We start from the raw sequence: 23,249 nt of genomic DNA on the forward strand, positions 1-23,249 counted from the left end.
GTGGGGGAAGGGGAAATGAGGAAGCTGTTGAAGTCCACATTGATGCCCTGGGGTTGAAGTGTTCCGAGGCGGAAGATGAGGCGTTCTTCCTCCAGGCGTCTGGTGGTGAGGGAGCGGCAGTGAAGGAGGCCCAGGACCTCCATGTCCTCGGCAGAGTGGGAGGGGGGGTTGAAATGTTGGGCCACGGGGCGGTTTGGTTGATTGGTGAGGGTGTCTCGGAGATGTTCCCTAAAGCGCTCTGCTAGGAGGCGCCCAGTCTCCCCAATGTAGAGGAGACCACATCGGAGGAACGGATACAATAAATGATATTGGTGGATGTGCAGGTGAAACTTTGATGGATGTGGAAGGCTCCTTTAGGGCCTTGGATAGAGGTGAGGGAGGAGGTGTGGGCACAGTTTTTACAGTTCCTGCGGTGGCAAGGGAAAGTGCCAGAATGGGAGGGTGGGTCGTAGGGGGGTGTGGATCTTGATCGGGTGCCCCACCCGATCAAGATCCTGTTGTAATCTGAGGTAACCCTCTTCGCTGTCCACTACACCTCCAATTTTGGTGTCATCTGCAAACTTACTAACTGTACCTCTTATGCTTGCATCCAAATCATTTATGTAAATGACAAAAAGTAGAGGGCCCAGCACCGATCCTTGTGGCACTCCACTGGTCACATGCCTCCAGTCTGAAAAACAACCCTCCACCACCACCCTCTGTCTTCTACCTTTGTGCCAGTTCTGTATCCAAATGGCTAGTTCTCCCTGTATTCCATGAGATCTAACCTTGCTAATCAGTCTCCTATGGGGAACCTTGTCGAACGCCTTACTGAAGTCCATACAGATCACATCTACTGCTCTGCCCTCATCAGTCTTCTTTGTTACTTCTTCAAAAAACTCAATCAAGTTTGTGAGACATGATTTCCCACACACAAACCCATGTTGACTATCCCTTATCAGTCCTTGCCTTTCCAAATACATGTTCATCCTGTCCTTCAAGATTCCCTCCAACAACTTGCCCACCACCGAGGTCAGGCTCACTGGTCTATAGTTCCCTGGCTTGTCTTTACTGCCCTTCTTAAACAGTGGCACCACCTTTGCCAACATCCAGTCTTCCGGCACCTCACCTGTGACTATCGATGATACAAATATCTCAGCAAGAGGCCCAGCAATCACCTCTCTAGCTTCCCACAGAGTTCTAGGGTACACCTGATCAGGTCCTGGGGATTTATCCACCTTTAACCAATTCAAGACATCCAGCACTTCCTCCTCTGTAATCTGGACATTTTGCAAGATGTCACCATCTATTTTCCCTCAGTCTATATCTTCCATATCTTTTTCCACAGTAAATACTGATGCAAAATATTCACTTAATATCTTCCCTCATTTTCTGTTGCTCCACATCTTTGAGGGGCTCTATTCTCTCCCTAGTTACCCTTTTGTCCTTAATATATTTGTAAAAACCCTTTGGATTCTCCTTAATTCTATTTGCCAAAGCTATCTCATGTCCCCTTTTTGCCTTCCTGATTTCCCTCTTAAGTATACAACTACTTCCTTTATAATCTTCTAAGGATTCACTCGACCTATCCTGTCTATACCTGACATATGCTTCCTTCTTGAGCAAAGGTAGCATAGAATGTTTTCATGTTAGTTTCTTAGTACGGCACTTACTAGATCCAACCAGAGAGAGGTTATTTTAGACCTTGTATTTCCAATGAGATATGATTAATTAATAATCAAATGCCTTCCAAGGTAGGAGCCTTATGTGATTGAATTTTACATAAAATTTGAGGAAGAGTGTATCTAAAACTAGTGTTTTAAATTTTAATAAGGGCAATTATGAGGGTTGTGCGAGCTAGCTAAAATGAGTGAGAAGTTATGTTAAATGACAGTGGCAGACATTTAGGGTATATTGTGGGATACTCAGAACAGGTATATTGTAATAAGTAAGAACGACTGTAAGGAGGGACTCAGCACCCTTAGTTAACCAGAAAGTTAAAGATAATATCAAAACCTAAAAACCAAAAGATATAGGAAATTGTACAAAGATAAATGGCAGGCCTTAAAATTGGACAGAATATAAAAACGGCAAAAAATGACTAAAAGATTAATAAGAAGGGACAAATTAGAGGACAAGCTTCCGAGAACTGTAAAAAGCAAACAGTAAGAGTTTGTATTCATACCTAAATTTTTTTAAAAATAGTGAGAACCGAAAGAACTGCAGGTGCTGTAAATCAGAAACAAAAACAGAAATTGCCTGAAATCAGAGTTAGTGTTTCAGGTTTGGTGACCCTTCCTCAGAACTGATGGTAGCTAGGAAATAACAAAGTGAGCTTTGCTCCTGTAGAAGGTTTGTCTGGAGAATTAATAATGGAAACTTAGAAGTTGGACGAAGAACTGAACAGGTATTTTGAATTGATCTTCAATATCGAGAATACTGGCAACAATCTCAGAAATAGCTGTAATTCGAGGAATAGAAGGGAGGGAATGTTTCAAGAAGATTACAATCACCAGAAGTGTGGAACTGAGCAAATTGCTGGACTTTCACACTTACAGCTCCTGAATATTTCATCTAAAGGTCTTAAAAGAAGTGGCTGATGAAATTGTTGATGTGTTAGTTTTCATTTTCCAATGTGCCATATGTTTAAGGAAGATGCATTTAGATTTGGAAATAAACTGCAAGCCCTTTATTTAAAAAGGAAGAGAAACAAGAAATCAGAATCCAGTTGGCTTTACATCTGTCATACAGAAAATTCCAGAAACTCTTATTAAGCTCTTTAAATCAGGGCAGCTACAACAGTTCATGGTAATCAAGCAGAATTGAAATGCTTTTATGAATGGGAAGTCATGTTTAACAAATTTATTGGTGTTCTTTGTAAAAGTTATGGATAAAGGGGAAACCAATTGACATGCTATACTTAGATTTCAAAAAGGCATTTGAAAAGTTGCCAAATATTGCAGAAAATAACTGCTCTTAGTGTAAAGGTATCATGTTGAAATGGGTAGATTATCTAGCTAACACTAGAGAGTAGGCATAGATAACTCATTTTCTAGTTGGCAAGGTATAATGAATGATGTCAGGTACAGCTATAATTGTAGATTCATGGATTCATACAGCCCAGAAAAGACCTTTTGGCCCATTGAGTCTGCACCAACATAACTACCACTAAAAGTGCACAAATCCCAATTTCCCGCACATGTCCTATGTCCTTGAATGTTCTGATAATTATGATTATTATGGGGAACTTTAATCTGCAAATGAATAGGCAAATCAAATCAGTATCAATACGGCAGAGGAAGAATTCCTGGAGCATGAACAGGTGGTTTTCTGGATCAAGTTGTTAAGGAACCAACTGGGTATTATGTAATGAGAAAGGAATAATTGGCTGTCTACTTGTGTGAGGCTCCTTGGGGGAGAGTGACAATAATTCTTCATTAAGTTAGTGAGTGGTTTAGTTAATTTTGAATCAAGCTCCTGAATCTAAATAAAGAAAACTACAATGGTATGAGGCATAATTTGACCATGATAAATTGAGGAACATCACTTAAAATGATGAGGATCAATAGGCAATGATAAACAATTGTTCATTCCTGAAGAAGGCTTATGGTCAAAACGTAAATTCTCCTGTTCCTCGGATGCTGCCTGACCTGGTGTGCTTTGCAGCACCACATTCTCAACTGAATTGTTCATTCCTGTCTGGTACAAAAATAAATGGGAAATGTGATCGAACCATGGCAACTTAGGGATAATATTAGAACATAGAACAGCACAGTACAGGCTCTTGATGTTGTGCTGACCTTTTATCCTATTCGAAGATCAAACTAACCTACATACCCTTCGTTTTACTGTCATCCATGTACCTATCCAAGAGTCGCTTAAATGTCCCGAGTGTATCTGACTCTACTTCCACCAGTGGCAGTGCATTCCATGTAAAGAACTGATTTCTGACATCTCCCCTAAACCTTCCACCAACCACCTTAAAATTATATCCCCTTGTGACAGCCATTTCTGCCGTAGCAAACAGTCTCTGATTATTCACTCTATCAATGCCTCTCATCATCTGTCAAGTCGCCTCTCATCCTTTTTCGCTCCAGTCAGAAAAGCTTTAGCTCCTTCAACCTTTCTTCATAAGATCCTCTACACTCCTCCACACTCTCTCTAAAGCTACCACATCCTTCCTATAATGAGGCGACCAGAACTGAACACAATATTCCAAGTGTGGTCTAACCATACCTCTATAGAACTGCAACATAACCTCGCACTCTTAAACTCCCCCTGCTAATGGAAACCAACACACCATATACCTTCTTCACAATTCTATCAATTAGGGTGGCAACTTTGAAAGATCTATGGACATGAACCCCAAGATCCCTGTGTTTCTCCACACTGCCAAGAATCCTGTTTTTAACCCTGTATTTTGCGTTCAAATTTGACCTTCCAAAATGAATCAGATCAAACTTTTCCAGGTTGAAGTCCATCTACCGATTTTCAGCCCAGTTCTGCATTCTATCAGAGTCCCATTGCAACCTATAACAGCCCTCCACACTATCCACAACTACTTCAACTTTCATGTCATCCACAAACTTACTAAACCACCCTTCCACTTCGTCATCCAAGTAATTTATAAGAATCATAAAGAGCAGAGGTCCGAGAACCAATCCCTGCAGAACACCAATGGTCACAGAGCTATAGGCTGAATATTTTCTATTTTCTACTACTCTCTGTCTTCTATGGGCCAGCCAATTCTGTATTGAGACAACTAAATTTCCCAGTAACTCATGCCTCCGTACTTTCTGAATGAGCCTACCACCATGAACCCTATCAAACACCTTGCTAAAATCCATCTACACTACATCCACTGTTCTACCCTCATCAATATGTTTTGTCACATCCTCAAAGAATTCAATAAGACTTGTGAGGCATGAGCTGCCCCTCACAAAGCCATACTATCTCTAATCAAACTATGGTTTTCCAAGTAATCATAAATCTTGTCTCTCAGAATCCTCTCCAATAATTTTACCACCATATATGTAAGACTGACTGGTCTGTAATTCCCAGGATTATCCGTATTCCCTTTTTTGAACAACGGAATAGCATCTGGCATTATTCCAGTGGACAGTGAGGATGCAAAGATGATTGCCAAAGGTGTAGCAATCTCTTCCCTCACTTTCTGTAGTATCCTTGGGTATATACCATCTGGCCCGGGGACTTGTCTTTCCTTATGTTTTTCAAAGTTTTCAGCACATCTTCCTTCTTAACATCAACCTGTTCGAGCATATCAGCCTATTTCACACTGTCCTCACAGATGAGAAGGTCTCTCTCAGTAGTGAATATCGAAGCAAAGTATTCATTAAGGACTTGCCCTACGTCCTCTGACTCCAGGCACAAGTTCCCTCTACTATCCCTGATCGGTCCTGCCCTCACTCTGGCCATCATTTTGTTCCTCACGTATGTTTAGATTGTCTTAGGGTTTTCCTTAATCCTGCCCGCCAAAGCTTTTTTGTGCCCCTTCTAGCCCCTTCTGCCTCTTCAGTACTTTGTAACCCTCTAGACCCCTGTCTGATCCTTGCCTTCTCAACCTTAAGTAAGCTTCCTTCTTCCTCTTGACTAGATGTTCTACATCCCTCGTCACCCAAGGTACCTTCACCTTACCATCCTTTCCTTGCCTCAGTAGGACAAACCTATCCAGCACAATCAGCAAGTGCTCCCAAAACAACCTCCACATTTAGATTAGATTACTTTTTTTTAGATTAGATTACTTACAGTGTGGAAACAGGTCCTTCGGCCCAACAAGTCCACACCGACCCACCGAAGCGCAACCCACCCAGACCCCTACATTTACCCCTTCACCTAACACTACGAGCAATTTAGCATGGCCAATTCACCTAACCTGCACGTTTTTGGACTGTGGGAGGAAACCAGAGCACCCGGAGGACCACGCAGACACAGGGAGAATGTGCAAACTCCAAACAGACAGTTGCCCGAGGCAGGAACTGAACCTGGGTCTCTGGCGCTGTGAGGCAGCAGTGCTAACCACTGTGCCACCGTGCTGCCCATGTGCAGTTTCCTGAGAACCCAATTTAGGTACACCAGTTCTTGCCTAATAGCATTATAATTCCTCCCCTCCCCCAATTATTTACTTTCCCACACTGTCTGCTCCAATTCCTCTCCATGACTATTAGATCCAAGAAAGGGACATACAAATTGGCCAAAACAAAGCACCAGACCTGAGCTTTTGCAAGCAGGTTAAATTTCAGCAAAGGAGAACAAGGGTTGATTAAAGGGTGGAAAATGGAATGCTAGAGTAGGCTTGCTGGGGCCATTTAAACTGATAGCAAAAGCTTCTATAAATATGTGAAGAGAAGACGATTAGTGAAGACTAATATAAGTGCCTTACAGTCAGAAACAGTTATAATGGGGAACAAAAAGATGGCAGACCAAATAAATATATGTTTTGGTTTCATTTTCACACTGGAGGACACAAATTATGTCCCTAAAATATTGGGGATCACATGGTCGATTGAGGAGGGAGTAAAATAAAATAAAAAATTAGTAGGGAAATAACGTTAGGAAATTAATGGATAAAAGCCAATAATTCCCTTGGGTTTGATAATTTATATCCTGGGTAGAGGTCATCTTCCAAGATAATACAGATACTAGAACAGTTTCTGTGGATAAGAGAGTACTAGTATAATCCCACTATTTTTAAAAGAAGTAGAGAGAAACTGGAGAATTAAAGACTAGTTAGCCTGGCATCGGTAATGGGGAAAATGCTGCAGTCTGTTATAAAACATTTAATAGCAGAATACTTGGAAGATAGTGACAGGATCAGAAATAGTCAGCATGGATTTTCAAAAGGGAAATCTTAGAGTCATATGGCACAGAAGAGGCCTTTCTGCCCACCGAGGCTGTACTAACCTGTTTGAATTAATCCCATTTTCCAACATTTGGCCCATAGCTTCAAATGTCATAACTTTTCAAGTGCTCATCTACGTACCTTTTTAAAGGTGGTAAGGCTTCCCACCTCTACTACCCTCCCAGGCTGCCACCACCTTCTGGGTGAAAAAAGATTTCCTCAATTATCTTTTCATTATTGACCCTTCCAACTTAGGGGAACAGCTGCTTCCTATCCAATCTGTCCTTGTCCCTCATAATCTTATACACCCCTTAGCCTACTCTGCTCTAAAGAAAATAACCTGAGTCTATCTAGCCTCTCTTTATATCTAAAATGTTTCATCCTTGGTAACATCTTCGTGAATCTCCTGTGCACCCCCTCCAGTGTGATCCCATCCCTCATATAGTGTGGTGATAATGACACACTGACTGCTTACAGATTGCAAATTTGCAGATTTGTATTTGCAGATACATTGTGTATTTTTCAGTAAAATACAATCTGTAGGCAGTCAGTCAATGTGACATTTTATGAATTCCTACTTTGGAAACAGAACCAGTCTGATTCAAGGATGAGATACAGACAGACTGTAACCTCACACCTTTAATGCATTGTCTGAGCTGAGATGTCATTTTCTTTACATAATAAAATGTTAAGTTATCTTAGACTGTGACTTGAAAGAAGTTCTGGACTTTACATGTAGAGTCATAGAGATGTACAGCCTAGATCCCTAGGTCCAACCCGTCCATGCCGAATAGATATCCCAACCCAATTTAGTCCCACCTGCCAGCACCCGGCCCACCTCCCTCCAAGCCCTTCCTATTCCTATGCCCATCCAGATGCCTTTTAAACGTTGCACAATTGAAACCTGCATCCTCATTCTAAGTGATTAAAGACTTAACAGCAATCTAGGTTTGTTCAATACATCGCATCAGTTGTATGACTCTTTGATCTTTTCCTGTAAATTCTGTGTCCTATGATCTAGCTACCTGACGAAGGAATGCTCTGAAAGCTTGTACTTTCAAATAAACCTATTGGATTATAACCTGGTATTGTGTGATTTTTAACTTTGACCACCCCAGTCCACATCCACATCATTAGAAACAAAAACAGGGAGCATAAAAAAGGTAAAATTTAAAAGATGTATGGATCAATTTCTCTGTTGAAAAATAAGATGCTGATATTTGAGTTGTTGATTTTGGCATTCTTGCTTTGCTGTTGATTAAAATTGTCTTGTCCTGTATCCTTTCAACTGGCTTGTTGGTTAGCTGACTTCTACAACTCAGAGAAAGAAAACCCTCTAGCTGTAATACAGGGGTATTCAATGGCTGTTCTCAAACTGTGGCCTTCAGAGCACACCAATCCATATTGTATGGCATCAGGCCACTAACATATATGGAGCATGGTTAAAGTCTGCTTTTAACCCCTGTTTCTGTGTATTTTTTGAAAGGAGAATTGTAAATATATCTTTTGCCCAGATTACTGTCTGTTTTTTCCCATTATGTTCAGAGTCTGAGATATCTCCAAGGAGATTACAGTTAAGTTTATAATCCATGTCTCCCTGTTAACTCTATTCTTCTTAAAACTAGAGTAATAAGGAATGAGTGATTCCTTTATGAGGAAAGGCTACTCAAGCTAGGTCTGCATCCTCTGGAGGTCAGAAGATTTAGTGGTGACTTAATTAAAACATTGAAGCACTCTTTGAGTGAAAAAAAATCTTCTCATCTCAGTCCTAAATGGGTTCCCCAGTTATCAGAAGTATCCTTCCTGTGTGTGTGTCCTGTCTAGTCCTGTAGGAATTTTATAGGTTTCTATGAGATACACTCATTCTTCTAAACTCCAATCAATATTATCCTAAGTGATTTACCTTCTCTTCATACATCAGTCCTGCCATCCCAGGAATGAGTTTGATCGAAAACAAATTGCTGGAAAAACTCAGGAGATCTGGCAGCATCTGTGGAGAGAAAGCAGAGTTAACATTTTGGGTCCAGTAACCCTTTTTCATAGGTGATCTGATCAAATTTGCAGATGATACAAAACTTGAAGGGATGATAGTGTAAATTTACTAATTCCTAGATCTTGAATATCTTACAGTAAAGTACCTTACAGTAAAGGGACTTCACCTCCACTATCCACATCCCATTCCAAGCGGAAGTGAAGAGTGCACTTGACAAAGTATACAATGTTACAGTCTTGAGACCTTGTTTCTCGATGCCTGATTCATCATGTCCAGTGACTTCAACCAGGCCAACCACAAAAACATGTTACTGAAGTACCATCAACACATCTCCTGTAAGATGTCTGAAAATCCTTGACCGTTGTTATACAACCATCAAAGATGCCTTTCACTCCATCCCCCATCCACGTTTTGAAAACTCAGATCACAATGCTGGCGCTTACAAGCAGAAATTGAAACAAAGAAAATTACAGCACAGGAACAGGCCCTTTGGCCCACTAAGCCTGCACCGATCCAGATCCTCCATCTAAACCTGTTGCCTATTTTCTAAGGATCTGTATTCCTCTGCTCCCTGTCCATTCATGTATCTGTCTAGATACATCTTAAATGATGCTATCGTGCCCACCTCTACCACCTCTGCTGACGACGCATTCCAGGCACCCACCACCCTCTGCATAAAAAACTTTACACGCATATCTCCCCTAAACCTTTCCCCTCTCACCTTGAAATTGTGACCCTTAGTAGTTGAGACCCCACTCTGGGGACAAAGCTTCTTGCTATCCACCCTGTCTATATCTCTCATGATTTTGTAGACCTCAATCTCCGTCTTTCTAATGAAAATAATCCTCATCTACTTAACCTCTCTTCGTAGCTGGCACCCTCTATACTAAACTATATCCTGGTGTACCTCCTCTGCACCCTCTCCAAAGTATTCACATCCTTTTGGTAATGTGGCGACCAGAACTGTACACAGTATTCCAAATGTGGTCAAACCAAAGTTCGATACAATTGTAACATGACCTGCCAACTCTTGTACTCAATACCCAATTGGATGAAGGAAAGCATGCGGTATGCCTTCTTGACCAGTCTACTGACCTCCGTTGCCAGTTTTGAGAAACAATGGACCTGAACACCCAGATCTATCCATATAGTTCATTCTTGAATTAGATCTTCCAAAATGCATCATCCATGATGCATGACAACATGCGAACCCAATACAGAAAGTGGTGCAGTGTTAGTCTGAAGCAACGGAAGGTCTTATATGGGACTGCTTAGAGTCAGTGGACTGGACTATATTCAACAACTCAGTGGCCAACCTAACTGAGTACACCACTAACATCACAGGCTTCATTAGTAATTGTGTAAAAAGACTGTGTGCGGAAGAAGTTGATCCAGATGTTCCCACCCAGAAACCATGGATGAACCAGGAGATCCAGTCCCAACTGAAGTCCAGGTCTGAGGTGTTCAAGTCAGCCAATCCTAATTTATACAGGAAATCAGTTACAATCTTCAGAAGACCATCAGAGATGCCAAGAGGCAATATCAAACTATGCTTGAGATCCAAACTCACCATATGGACACCCTTCATTTGTGGCAAGGCTTATACAACATAACGAGCTACAAAGTGAAGTTGAACAGAATAGTGGGCAACAGTACATTCCTACCGAATGAGCTTAGTACATTTTACGCTCACATTGAGCAGAAAGTCAATGAAACGATCCCAACAGCCTTAGACACACCTGTATCCATGGTCAGCATTTTAGATCAGCATTCTTGAGAGTGAACCCATGAAAAGCAACCCCCCCAGATGGAGTCCCTAATTGTGTACTCAGATTCTGTGAAGACCAGATGGTGAGAGTATTCAGACATCTTTAAACCCTGCTTAGTATGATCTGAAGTCCCTGCCTGCTTCAGGAAGACCACCATCACCTCAGTGCCAAAGAAAACTCATGCAGCATGCCTCAGTGACTACCGCCTGATGGTCTGACATCCACAATTATGAAGTGCTTTGGGAGGTTTGTCACAGCTTACATCAACATCAGCCTACCAAATTACCTTTGATCATTTGCAATTCGCCTACTAGAGCAACAGGTCCACAGCAGATGCCATCTCCCTAGCCTTACACTCATCCATGGAACATTTGGATAACAAGGATACCTGTATCAGGCTCCTACCTATTGATACAGTTCCACCACCATCACCTTAATTCTGAACAAACTCATCTCTAAACTAACCTGACCCGTAGGTGGCAATCAGTAAGAATAGGCAACAACACCTCCTCCACCATAATCTTCAACACCAGTGCTCTGTAAGGCTGTGTACTCAACCTCCTCCTATAGTCCTCATACGGTCACAACTGTGTGGCCAAATTATGCTCCAACTTCATGTACAAGTTTGCTGATGACAGCATCATTGCAGGGCAGATCTCAATCAGGAACAAGACAATGCAGGAAAGAGATCTGAGTGCTTAGTGGCATGGTGTAAAGACAACAATCTCTCCATCAACATCAGCAAAATAAAGGACCTAGTCATTAACTTCAGGAAGCGAGTAGAGGGGACACCTCTGCATTAATGGTGCTGAGGTGGAGATGATCGAGAGCATCAAGTTCCTGGAAGTGATGATCACCAACAGTCTGTTCTGATCCACACATGTCGATGCAATGGTCAAGAAAGTACAACAGTGTCTGCACTTCCTCATGAGGCTGAGGAACTTTTGCATGTCCACAATGACTCTTCCCAATTTTTATAGGTGCACCATATAAAGCATCCTATCTGGATGCATCATAGTGTGGTTTGGCAACTGCTTTTCCCAAGACTACAAGAAACTAGAGAGAATCATGAAAACAGCTCAGTCCATCACGCAAACCAGCCTTCCGTCCATTGAATCCATCTAGTCTTCCCGCTGCCTCGGGAAAGGAACCAACGTGATCAAAGAGCCCTCCCACCCCAGTTATAGTCTCTTTCACCCCCTTCCTTCAGATAGAAGATACGAATGTTTATATACACATTTGAATAGATTCAAGAATACCTACTTCCCTGCTGTTATTATACTTCACATTTTAAATTTAATGTTGATCTCGCGCTCTCAGCACCTTCTCTGCAGCTGTAACATTGTATTCTTTGCTCTGTTCTATTACTCTAATACACTTTACATGGTATGGTCTGCACGCAAAATAAAACTTTTCACTGTGCCTAAGTACATGTGAGAATAATAAATCAAATCATATCAAATTAAAGTTACAAAGCACATTGACAAGTTGGTGGAGTGGGCAGATAGATGGCAGGTGAAACTCAATGCAACAAAAACATTTTTACATTGAGTAGTGAGGGTCTGGAACTGCCTGGAAATGTGATGGAGTTAGGTTAAATTGAGGCATTAGCAGGCCATTACATGATTATTTAAATAGAAACAAAAACAATGATTAGGATTAAAGCAGGAGTACGGCACTGAGTTCCCTAATGCTCGTTCAGAGATCTGGTGCAGGCATGATGAGCCAAATTAATTCTCTATCAATCCCATTCTAATCAAATGGTTAAATGTATGCCAGATGAGAAAACTCCCTGAAAATAATTGAGAAGAAGTTAACAAAACCTAATACTTTGAGTAATTTATGAATTTATAAAACAATATTAATACTAGGAATAGCTTTACAGAAATTATCCATTGACGTTTTCACAACATATACTTGTAAGAGATGCAATAACATACTTCAATCAATGAACAAATGTTCTGTAATTTGATATCATTACAAAATCCTTTCTCAAGTCTTGTAAAAATTCCTGATCAATGATCCAGGAGCTTAAGTGTTTTGAATAAACTGCTCTAACATTACAGTATACTTGAGACACTAAGATATAGACAAGGTAATCTAGGGTGAGGGGCAAATAAGGCCACAAAATAAAGTTCCCTGCCTTTCACCACAAAGTAAAAACAGTTTCACATTCACTGGCTTAAAGGGCTGGACTGAACAGAATGTGTACAGGTAATTAAATATTTAAATGACACAAATGTCAGAAGAATTGAAGAAATTAGAAATGCAAAGAGTGCATGAATAACAAACACACTACAAAATGAACCAAAGAAGAAATAAAGAGAATCTAACCATAATCCTTTAATGTTTGATTGCACCTGAATCGGATGGGGACTAATATACTGGCAGGGAGATTTGCTCGAGCTGCTCAGGAGGATTTAAACTAGTAAAGGTTGGGGAGGCAGGGGACCAGGACCCAGGGAGATAGTGAGGAAAGAGATCAACTGAGACTACTACAGTTGAGAAAAGAAGTGATTCAAGCAGTCAGGCCAGGCAGGGACAAAGCACAGAACAAGGTAGGACTGATAAAGTGCATTTATTTCAATGCCAGAGGCCTAACACGGAAGGCAGATGAACTCAGGACATGGTTCAGAACATGGGACTGGTATTTCAGACCAATTACAGAAACATGGCTCAGGGATGGTCAGGACTGGACTGGCTGCTTAATGTTCCAGGATACAAATGCTACAGGAAGAATAGAAAGACTGGCAAGCGAGGAGTGGCATTTTTGATAAGTGATAGCGTTACAACTGTACTTATGGAGGATATTCCTGGAAATACATCCAGGGAAGTTATTTGGGTGGAACTGGGAAATAAGAAAGGGATGATCACCTTTTGGGATTGTATTATAGACCCCCTAATAGTCAGCAGGAAATTGAAAAACAAATTTGTAAGGAGATCTCGGTTTTCTGTAAGAACAATAGGGTGGTTATGGTAGGGGATTTTAACTTTACAAACATAGACTGAAACTGCTGTAATGTTCAGGATTTAGCTGGAGAGGAACTTGTTAAGTGTGTACAAGAAAATTTTCTGATTCTCATGGATGTACCTACTAGAGAAAGTGCAAAACTTGACCTACTCTTGGGAAATAAGGCAGGGTAGGTGCCTGAGGTGTCAGTGAGGGAGCACTTTGGGGACAGCGAACGTAAATAAATTAGTTTTAAAATAGTGATGAAAAAGGATAGACCGGACCTAAAAGTTGAAGTTCTAAATTGGAGGAAGGCCAGAACATTCAAAAATTGCTTGGGGTCAGATGTTCACAGGTAAAGGGACGGCTGGAAAATGTGAAGCTTTCAAAAATGAGATAATGGGAGTCCAAAGACAGTATATTCACAGGTGAGGTGCCAAAAGACTGGAGTTTGGTTAACGTGGTACCACTATTTAAGAAAGGTGGTAAGGACAAGCCAGGGAACTATAGACCAGTGAGCCTGATGGTGATGGGCAGTTGTTGGAGGGAATCCTGAGGGACAGGATTTACATGTATTTGGAAAGGCAAGGACTGATTAGGGTTAGTCAACATGGCTTTGTGCCTGGGAAATCATATCTCACAAACTTGATTGAGTTTTTTTGAAGATGTAACAAAGAGAATTGATGAGGGCAGAGCGGTGGATGTGATCTATATGGAATTCAGTAAAGCATTCAACAAGGTTCCCAGTGAGAGATTGGTTAGCAGGATTAAATCTCATGGAATACAGAGAAAACTAGCCATTTGGATACAGAACTGGCTGAATAGTAGAAGACAGAGGGTGATGGTGGAGGGCTGTTTTTCAAACTGGAGGCCTGTGACCAGTGGAGTGCCACAAGGAATATATAAATGATTTGGATGTAAACATAGGAGATATAGTTAGTAAGTTTGCAGATGACACCAAAATTGGACAGCAAAGAAGGTTACCTCAGACTACAATGGGATCTTGATCAGATGGGCCAATGGGCTGAAAAGTGGCAGATGGATTTTAATTTAGATAAATGCGAGGTGTTGCATTTTGGGAAAGCAAATCTTAGCAGGACTTATACACTTAATGGTAAGGTCCTAGGGAATGTTGCTGTACAAAGAGACCTTGGAATGAAGGTTCATAGTTCCTTGAAAGTAGAGTCGCAGATAAATAGGATAGTGAAAAAGGTGTTTGGGATCCTTTCCTTTATTAGTCAGAGTATTGAGTACAGGAGTTGGGAGGTCATGTTGCAGCTGTACAGGATGTTGGTTAGGCCACGTTTGGCATATTGCATGCAATTCTGGTCTCCTTCCTATTGGAAAGATGTTGTGAACTTGAAAGGGTTCAGAAAAGATTTACAAGGATATTGCCAGGGTTGGAGAATTTGACTATACGGAGAGGTTGAACAGGCTGGGGCTGTTTTCCCTGGAGCGTCAGAGCTGAGCTGGTGACCTTATGGAGGTTTACAAAATTATGAGGGGCATGGATAGGATAAATAGACAAAGTCCCTTCCCTGCGGTGGGGGAGTCCAGAATTGGAGGGCATAGGTTTAGGGTGAGAGGGGAAAGATATAAAAGAGACCTAAGGGGCAATGTTTACACCAGATGGTGTGTGTATGGAATGAGCTGCCAGAAGAAGTGGTGGAGGCTGGTACAATTGCAACATTTAAAAGGCATCATGATGTGTTTATGAATAGGCAGGGCTTGGAGGGATATGGGCCAAGGGTGGCAAGGAGGCCTAGATTAGGTTGGGATATCTGGTCAGCATGGATGAGTTGGACCGAAGGGTCTATTGCCATGCTGTTTATCTCTATGACTCTATAAGTATAATGGCATTACCTTCACTGAATTGTACTGAATTAGCAGAGAACAGGTAAATATTTTCAGTTGGATCCAGACTGAATATATCAGAATGAAAGGACCTGGATGATTTTGCATCCTCTTTGTCATTCTCTTGCCTTCCGAGAATTAAAACATGTGAAGTAAAAATGGATTGCTGGTTCATTGCCAATTTTGTTATTGCATAAAGTCAAGAACTATCATTTTGTCCTTCATGAAAACGCAAACTGAATTATGTAAGAAGAGAATGCTGTTTCTGGTCTCTATAACCCAAGAGAGGGATGCAAACCTGCACGATCCAGAGGAATGAATAAACCCTTCATGTACTAATATCAGCACATGGACAAGGTATCAGTAACATAAGCAGCAGGATCTACCCTCCACCCTTCAGGCACTCTGCCTGTATTCCTGATGAAGGGCTTTTGCCCAAAACGTCGATTTTACTGCTCCTCGGATGCTGCCTGAACTGCAGTGCTTTTCCAGCATCACTGTAATCTAGCCTCTAGTTTCCAGCATCTGCAGTCATTGTTTTTACCATAAGCAGCAGGATGCCTATTTGATGCTTTTCATGTATTAAAATAGCAGCTCGTGCAGAAATGCAGCTTTTGAAGCCTGTGTTTTGTACAGCAAGAAGCTGAAACAAGATGATGAAAGAAGATATAACAAGCGGTAGCCACATACCCATCTTGAAAATATACCAACTGATTACTTTTGACCTAGATGAAGCCACAAAGTGAGCAGCAAATGTACTGAATTAGAGCAATGCAGAATGTTTATGGTTCAGAAATATGAAATATTGCTTTCTCACAAGAGGATCACTCCTATAGTTGTGTAGAAATGAATCGAACAGCTAAAATCATTCTCTCATTCTGATCACTTAATCTGAACTATGAACATTGTTTTTCCCCCTGCACTCCAACTTCATCCCTCCAATATTGCACGAATGTTACTGTTACAGGGTGGAGGTCAACACCTCTCTGATAATTAAAACTGAAACACCCAGAAAAGCTCACCTCGCCTTGTAATCTGACATAAAAGTGTGATAACTGATGCAATCTATCACTTAGAAAGGAGTGATTAAGTGAAATGGAATCTTTTAGTCCACTCTATAATTAACAACTGACAATTTATTTATCTAACTCCAACAGTAAACAAATTAATAGAACAACTAACAAACTGAACAATTCCTCCAACTGCTAATTAATTCTTTACTAACTTAAATTCCAGTAGGATGCTATTCAAATAAATACAAGTTCCACCTAAATAACAAAACAATAAATTAAAACTTAGTCTCTCAAAGTGGCAGCAAAAATACATCTTCTAGAATGTACTTTATCCTCTCTGCTGATTCTGCTGTTGGGAATGTTTTCTTGTCATTCTTCGGTTCTGAACGTCTCAAATTGTAGTGTCAAGAATGTTCACTAAACATGCTGTGTTTTATAGATAGATGGTGCTTTTCTTCTGCGAGATCTTGAAGGAGCAAGATGTCTATTTCTCAGATGGCATTTTCTCTCACCTGTTCAGATGGCAGTTAACTCTGCTTTCTGTCCAATTGCCCCTCTGTTATGTACCCCTCAATAACATATTCAATTCTTATTATTAGTTTCAGGTTATCAACACCATTAGATTTGAATTTAATTGGCCCTTAGTCTCCAAGGAGCTTTTTAAATTAATTGGTTGAATTTAAACTGGCTGAATTGTCTCGGTAAAAATGATACTTGGGCCTGCTAACTGAACAGTGTTTTCAGACATTGTGTCAAATTATGCACCTGTAGCTGCTGCCCACAGACATTCATTTTTAAATCTATAAGCATAAAAAGCATTTAAAAAGGATGTCACAATGCTTTCTCCATTTTACAAGTTTCCCATTTTTGCATACCAATTTTGTGACACTACCCCACCACACTTCACTTCATCTATGATGAAGTCATCTAGACTCAAAACATTAGCTTGCTTTCTCTCCATGGATGCTGTCTGACCCGCTGTGATCTCCAGCAATTTTTGTTTTCAGCTAAAATCATTCATTAGAGATCCTGCATTTTTACCATAATCAGAGTACTATTTCCCATAGATATACATAGACTAATAACAGCCGTAGCCTGCTTTACCAAGACTGAGATGGGAGAATGTCCAAGCTATAGAGGATTCGAGAGCTTATAGGGCATAGACAGGAAAGTGAAAATGAGACCAAGATCAGGGCAGTCGTCATCTTATTGAATGATGAACCAATCACAAGGGGCTAGATAGCCTATTTCTGTTCTTGTTTCTTATGTCCTTATGTTTGGTAACTATACCGCAATAATTTTAAATGTCTTGCACCCTCCTGAGATTATGAAAAATGTTAAATAATTGTTCTCTCATAATTCATTTAAATTGAATTACTTATAAATTTCTTTTTTGTTTCATTGACGCATTGACTTATCTCAGTGTGGTCATGATCCATATTAGTAGGAGCATAAGAAATAAGAGCCATTTAACCCTCAAGCCTTTTCTACCAACTAGATCATGGATGACCTTGTACCACAATACCATTTGGCTGCACTAACCCCATATCCCTTGATATCTATCTAAAAATCTAACAATATCTGTCTTGAATATACTCAATGACTGTGATTCCCAGCTTTGTGGTAGAGCATTCCAAAGATCCACCACAGTCTGATTGAAGAAATTCCTCCTCAGCTAAATCTGAAAGGATCCAACTCTTATCCTGAGTTTGTGTCTCCTGGTCTGAATCACCTCAACTTTAAGAAACATCTTACTGCATCTACCCTGTAAAAACATTGTATGCTTTAATGAGATAACATTTCCTTCTTCTAGTGGGCAGCACAATGCCTCAGTGATTAGCACTGCTGCCTCACAACACCAGAGACCCGGGTTCGATTCCTGTCTTGGGCAACTGTCTGTGTGGAGTTTGCACAATCTCCCTGTGCCTGCATGGGTTGTCTTTGGGTGCTCCGGTTTCCTTCCACAGTCCAGGTGAATTGGCCATGCTACATTGCCCATAGTGTTAGGTGCATTATAACGGGGTAAATATATAATCGGAACCTCTGCCTTTTGCAACCCCTCTTGAAATATGGACAACATAACCTTATTAAAGAAGCAGCATTATCACAACATCCTCAAGACATAGGAGCATTAGAGTATTTAACTCATTGAGTCTACTCACAATATTCCAAATGCGGTCTAACCAAAACCTTGTACAGCCTCAGCAGTACATTTGTGCTGTTGTATTCTAGCCCTCTTAAAATAAATACTAACATGAATTAAGTCATTAATATAGATTATATATGTTAAATTAAAACAAAGAACTGTGGATGCCGCAGATCTGAAATAAAAACAGAAATCGCTGGAGGAACAGGCGCACAAAGTACTCATTTAGGATCTCGTCCACATCCTCTGCCACCAAGCACAAGTTCCCTCCTTTATCCTTTGCCCATACTGCTCTAGAGTCCATGGAACTTTGGAAGATGACCTACAGTGCATCTGATATTTCCAGGGCCATTTCCTCAAATTAAGCCTTGGTAATTTGTCAGCATTTAACCTCATTAATTTTCCTAGCATTTCTAACATTTCTGGGACATGTGTGCTATCTTTTGTGAAGACAAAACCAAGTATATGTTCAGTTCTGCATTTCTTTATTCACCATGATAATTTCCCTGGCTTTTGACTGTAAGGATACTTTCATTTCTTTTCACTAATCTTTTCCTTTTCACATATTTGCAGAAACTTTTATGATCAGTTTCTATGTTTACTGCACCCTCACCAACTTCTACAGATGCACCATTGAGAGCACACTTGTCCAGATGCATAACAACTTAGTATGGCAACTGCAATGCACCGAACTGTAAGAAACTACAGAAGGCACAGCCCAGGCCATCACGGGACCTAACCTTCCAACCATGGACTCCATTTATACAGCCCGCTGCTGCTGAAAAGCTACCAACATTTTCAAGACTCTTCGCACCCCAGTAACAATCTTCTACAACCTGTTCCATTAGGCAGAATGTAACGAAGCGTGAACACACACATCAGCAGGTTCAGGACAGCTTCTTCACGACCGTTATTAGAGTATTGAATGAACGCTGTAGCCTCAAATAATACTTATCTTGCTAGCATTGATCTCTTTTGTACACTCTGTGCAATGTAAACCTGTATGCCTCTGTCTAAATCTGTTTTGTTCTAGACATGCTCGCTCACTATGATCTGCCTGTACTGCTCGTAAACAAAGTACTTCACTATACTTTGGTACACATGACAATAAAGCAATCAATCATTCAATTTTACTGTTCTATTTTCCCCCATTAATCAGACTTTTTGCCCTCTGTTGCCGAATACTGAAATGCTTGCTTGCTGCTTTTTCTGGCAATTTTATGTCTCCACCTTGGATCTAACACTGTCCCTAATTTATTTTGTAAGCCACAGTTGAGCCACCTTTGCTGATTTATTGTGTGCCGACAGGAATGAATTATTGTTGTAATTCATAAACATGTTTTTTGAATAATAGCCATTGCCCATCTACCATTAACCCTTCAGTAAGGCTCCTCAACCCATCTTGCCAACTTGCGTCTCATACCCTCATAGTTCCCTTTGGTTAGATTCAGGACCCTAGTTTTGGATTTGATTGCTTCAGTTTTCATCTTAATGAAGAATTCTATTCTTTTTAAAGTCACGGTTCTGTGAGAGACAAACACACAACAAAATTGTTGTTACCAAAGAATTTTTTTAAAAATTGCAGCTCAGGAACAGGCCCTTTGGCCCTCTAAGCCTGCACCGATCCAGATCCTCCATCTAAACCTGTCGCCTATTTTCTAAAGGTCTGGATCTCTTTGCTCCCTGCCCATTCATATATCTGTCTAGATATGATTTGGAGATGTTGATGTTGGACTGGGGTGTACAACGTTAAAAATCACATAACACCAGGTTATAGTCCAACAGGTTTAATTGGAAGCACAGTAGCTTTCGGAGCGTCGCTCCTTCATCAAGTCGCTCCTTCATCACTACCACCTGATGAAGGAGCAACGCTCCAAAAGCTAGTGTGCTTCCAATTAAACCTGTTGGACTATAACCTGGTGTTGTGTGATTTTTAACTCTGCCTAGATATATCTTAAATGACGCTATCATGCCCACCCCTGTTAAAGTACAGATAAGAGATGGCCCAGGGAATCCCTTGTGGACTCTGACTTGTAAGCCTCTCGGTTCGTCCCGGAGATCATACTCATTGGTGGTCTGGAATTTTAAAAAACTCTTAAAAACAGTTTAGTTTAATTTTAATCATTCCCTTCATTTACTAATAGCATCACTGTCACAACATAACACTGATACCTATAAACCAGGCTAACAGGATTCTCATAATCCAGGAGAGAAGAACATCAGATCTTCAAGAGTCCTGGCAGGAAGACCATCGTACTGTCAAAAACAAACTATTTTTATACACAGGTTTACAAAGGCGTTACTGTCACAAACACAAAAGTTAACGAAAGCACTGCATGTTCTGGCAGATAATAGTGAAGGACAATAATTCGGGAGAGAAGTTAATTGATACAGAGTTTCGTTATGAGGTCAGAATTAAACAATGTTTATTAATTTTACAAAGGAACAGCCATGAATGTTTTCACTCGGTGTCTTGTCTATACAGATTCGCTAATGTTAAGGCAAATGTTCTTAATTATCTTATCCTCCCTGCCATACTATTTCTAGTGTGCATCAAATGTGTTCTATGATTCAAAATTACATTTTAGTCTAAATGTTTAAGGACAACATTTAAGGCTATTAACTTTTTAATCCCCCTTTTTGTCATTTCATGACAACTACATAGCTTATACAAGTATAATCAGTCCATTTAGTCAATTTGTATTCTTAATAAGTCAAGTGCCTCCTCTGGCGAGTCATCATCCAGAGGAGCAGAGTCTGAAAGATACTGGATTTCAGCATGGGAGTTCAGGGAGTACAGGAGTAGACAAGGGTTGATTAACCAGATTCCTCTTTGGCTTAGGCAAAAAGCAATGTACGGTCCATTTCACGCATAAGCAAACAACAATGTATATTCCCAGGATGAGACCAAGGACTATCAGTACGTCCCACATGATCTATCTGTACAGCGACCATAGCCAGCAAGTAACACTCCATCCACATGAATCAGGCGATGGTGGGGCAGGTATCTTCCCTGCATCTTGACCTGTTTTGTTGATAACATCTGTGTCGTCCAAGGTGTCCTTTGAGAAATCATCGATGTAAGTGCCACTTTGCAGGCCAATGCCTCTTTCTTTAGGGTGTTGGGCAGTTAATGGTGCAGACCAGGGGGTCCTCAGGAGCTTTCCATATATCAGTTCAGCTGCCGAGAATCCCGTCTTTTTCTGTGTCATGGTTCGCATATTAAAAAGGGCAATTGAGAGTACTTGCAGCCAATTAAGGCCTGTATCTTCTACCAACTTGCGTAGCTAACCTTTTAACTTACCATTGGTTCTTTCTACAATTCCCACTGCTTGGGGATGGTTGGCACAATGGAATTTTTGATTCATATTCAAACTCTTACATGGTGCCTTGTTTAGCTCCACACAGAAATGGGAGCCATTATCAGAAAAGAAGGTAAGTGGTATTCCAAATCTGGTTATGATTTCCCTTATTAGAATTTTTCAAGTAGTTGTTGCTGTGCAGTCAGTACAGAGATAAGCTTCAATCCATTTACTAAATACATCGATTATCACTAAGCAATACTTATAATAATTATATCTATGTAACTCTATAAAATCTAACTGGATGGTATGAAAAGGTGCACTTGGCAAGGGAGTTTCACCTTGTGGACACTCTACACTTTTCCCGGGATTATGCTTTTGACAATTTAGGCAGCTGCTTGTTTTGCTTTTTCTTACAGGTGGGGATTCCAGCAAGTTTGGAGAATTCTGTCCACCGTTCCCTCCTTATCTACATACGTGTGAATATAATCAACTAGAATAGGCAAAAGTGAGTAGGGCAGACACCTCTGTCCTACCAGCATAACCCAAAGCTTATTGCAACTATTTAGATAACAACCATGGTTCATCCATCTTAGTTTTTCCTCATCAGAGGCATCTCTCGATGGGTTCGTATTTGTTCTAGGTCAGGCATGTTTGGGGTGTCAGAAAAGTCTCCCTTTGGTTTCCTGTTCATCATACCAACAATAGGTATCGCATTTTCAGTTATCTTCCCCCCAACTCCACCTCCCTGCCATTTATCTCTCAGCCCCCCAGCCCAAAAGCCTCATTCCTGTTGAAGGGCTTATGTCCAAAACGTCAATTCTCCTGCTCCTCAGCTGCTGCCTGACCTGCTGTGCTTTTCCAGAACCACACTCTCAATCTATACATTGATAAATTACATAGAAACAGATCGTTTGGCTCACCATGTTTATGTCAACCAAGAAATACCAAAATGCACTTATCCTATTTACCTGAACCTGGCCCATAGATGACTGTGCCCTAGCATTTTAAGTGTTCATCCAGATGCTTCTTAACTGTTGTGAGAGTACCTGAGAGTAAGCTAGCAGTGGCAGCACCAAGTGTTCTCAATAAGACACAATGTAACATGTGTTCCAGCTACTGGAGAAGCTGGTTGTCTGGAAACGGCAAAAGACAGATTTGAATTAGGCCAATCTGTTTAAATTATACCCTGAAAAATACCAAATTCCAATCAAGTTTGAATTGACTATATTGACAATCTTAAAAGCCAATGACACAATCTGATGCTCTGGGTATAAGACTGGTGAGGGGGAATTGAACAAACCCCAGCATGTAAGCAGACTGCCTGAAAAATAGCTCTCTTAAAAGGTACTATTTTCAATCAGTAATCTGTGAAGCAGATATC

At 40.7% G+C, this 23,249-nt stretch overlaps 1 long non-coding RNA gene across 1 annotated transcript in view; it reads left to right on the top strand.

The window, feature by feature from the left end:
* The window catches only part of LOC140480805 (uncharacterized), a 37,606-nt gene extending 17,910 nt beyond the window's left edge, over positions 1-19,696 (top strand). The window contains exon 2 of the long non-coding RNA XR_011961406.1: positions 19,137-19,696. This is a non-coding gene — a long non-coding RNA (uncharacterized lncRNA). The remainder of the gene's footprint in view (positions 1-19,136) is intronic.
* Positions 19,697-23,249: the final 3,553 nt, after the last annotated feature.

Source organism: Chiloscyllium punctatum, chromosome 1 (genome assembly GCF_047496795.1).
Source record: "Chiloscyllium punctatum isolate Juve2018m chromosome 1, sChiPun1.3, whole genome shotgun sequence".
Lineage (NCBI taxonomy): Eukaryota > Metazoa > Chordata > Chondrichthyes > Orectolobiformes > Hemiscylliidae > Chiloscyllium > Chiloscyllium punctatum.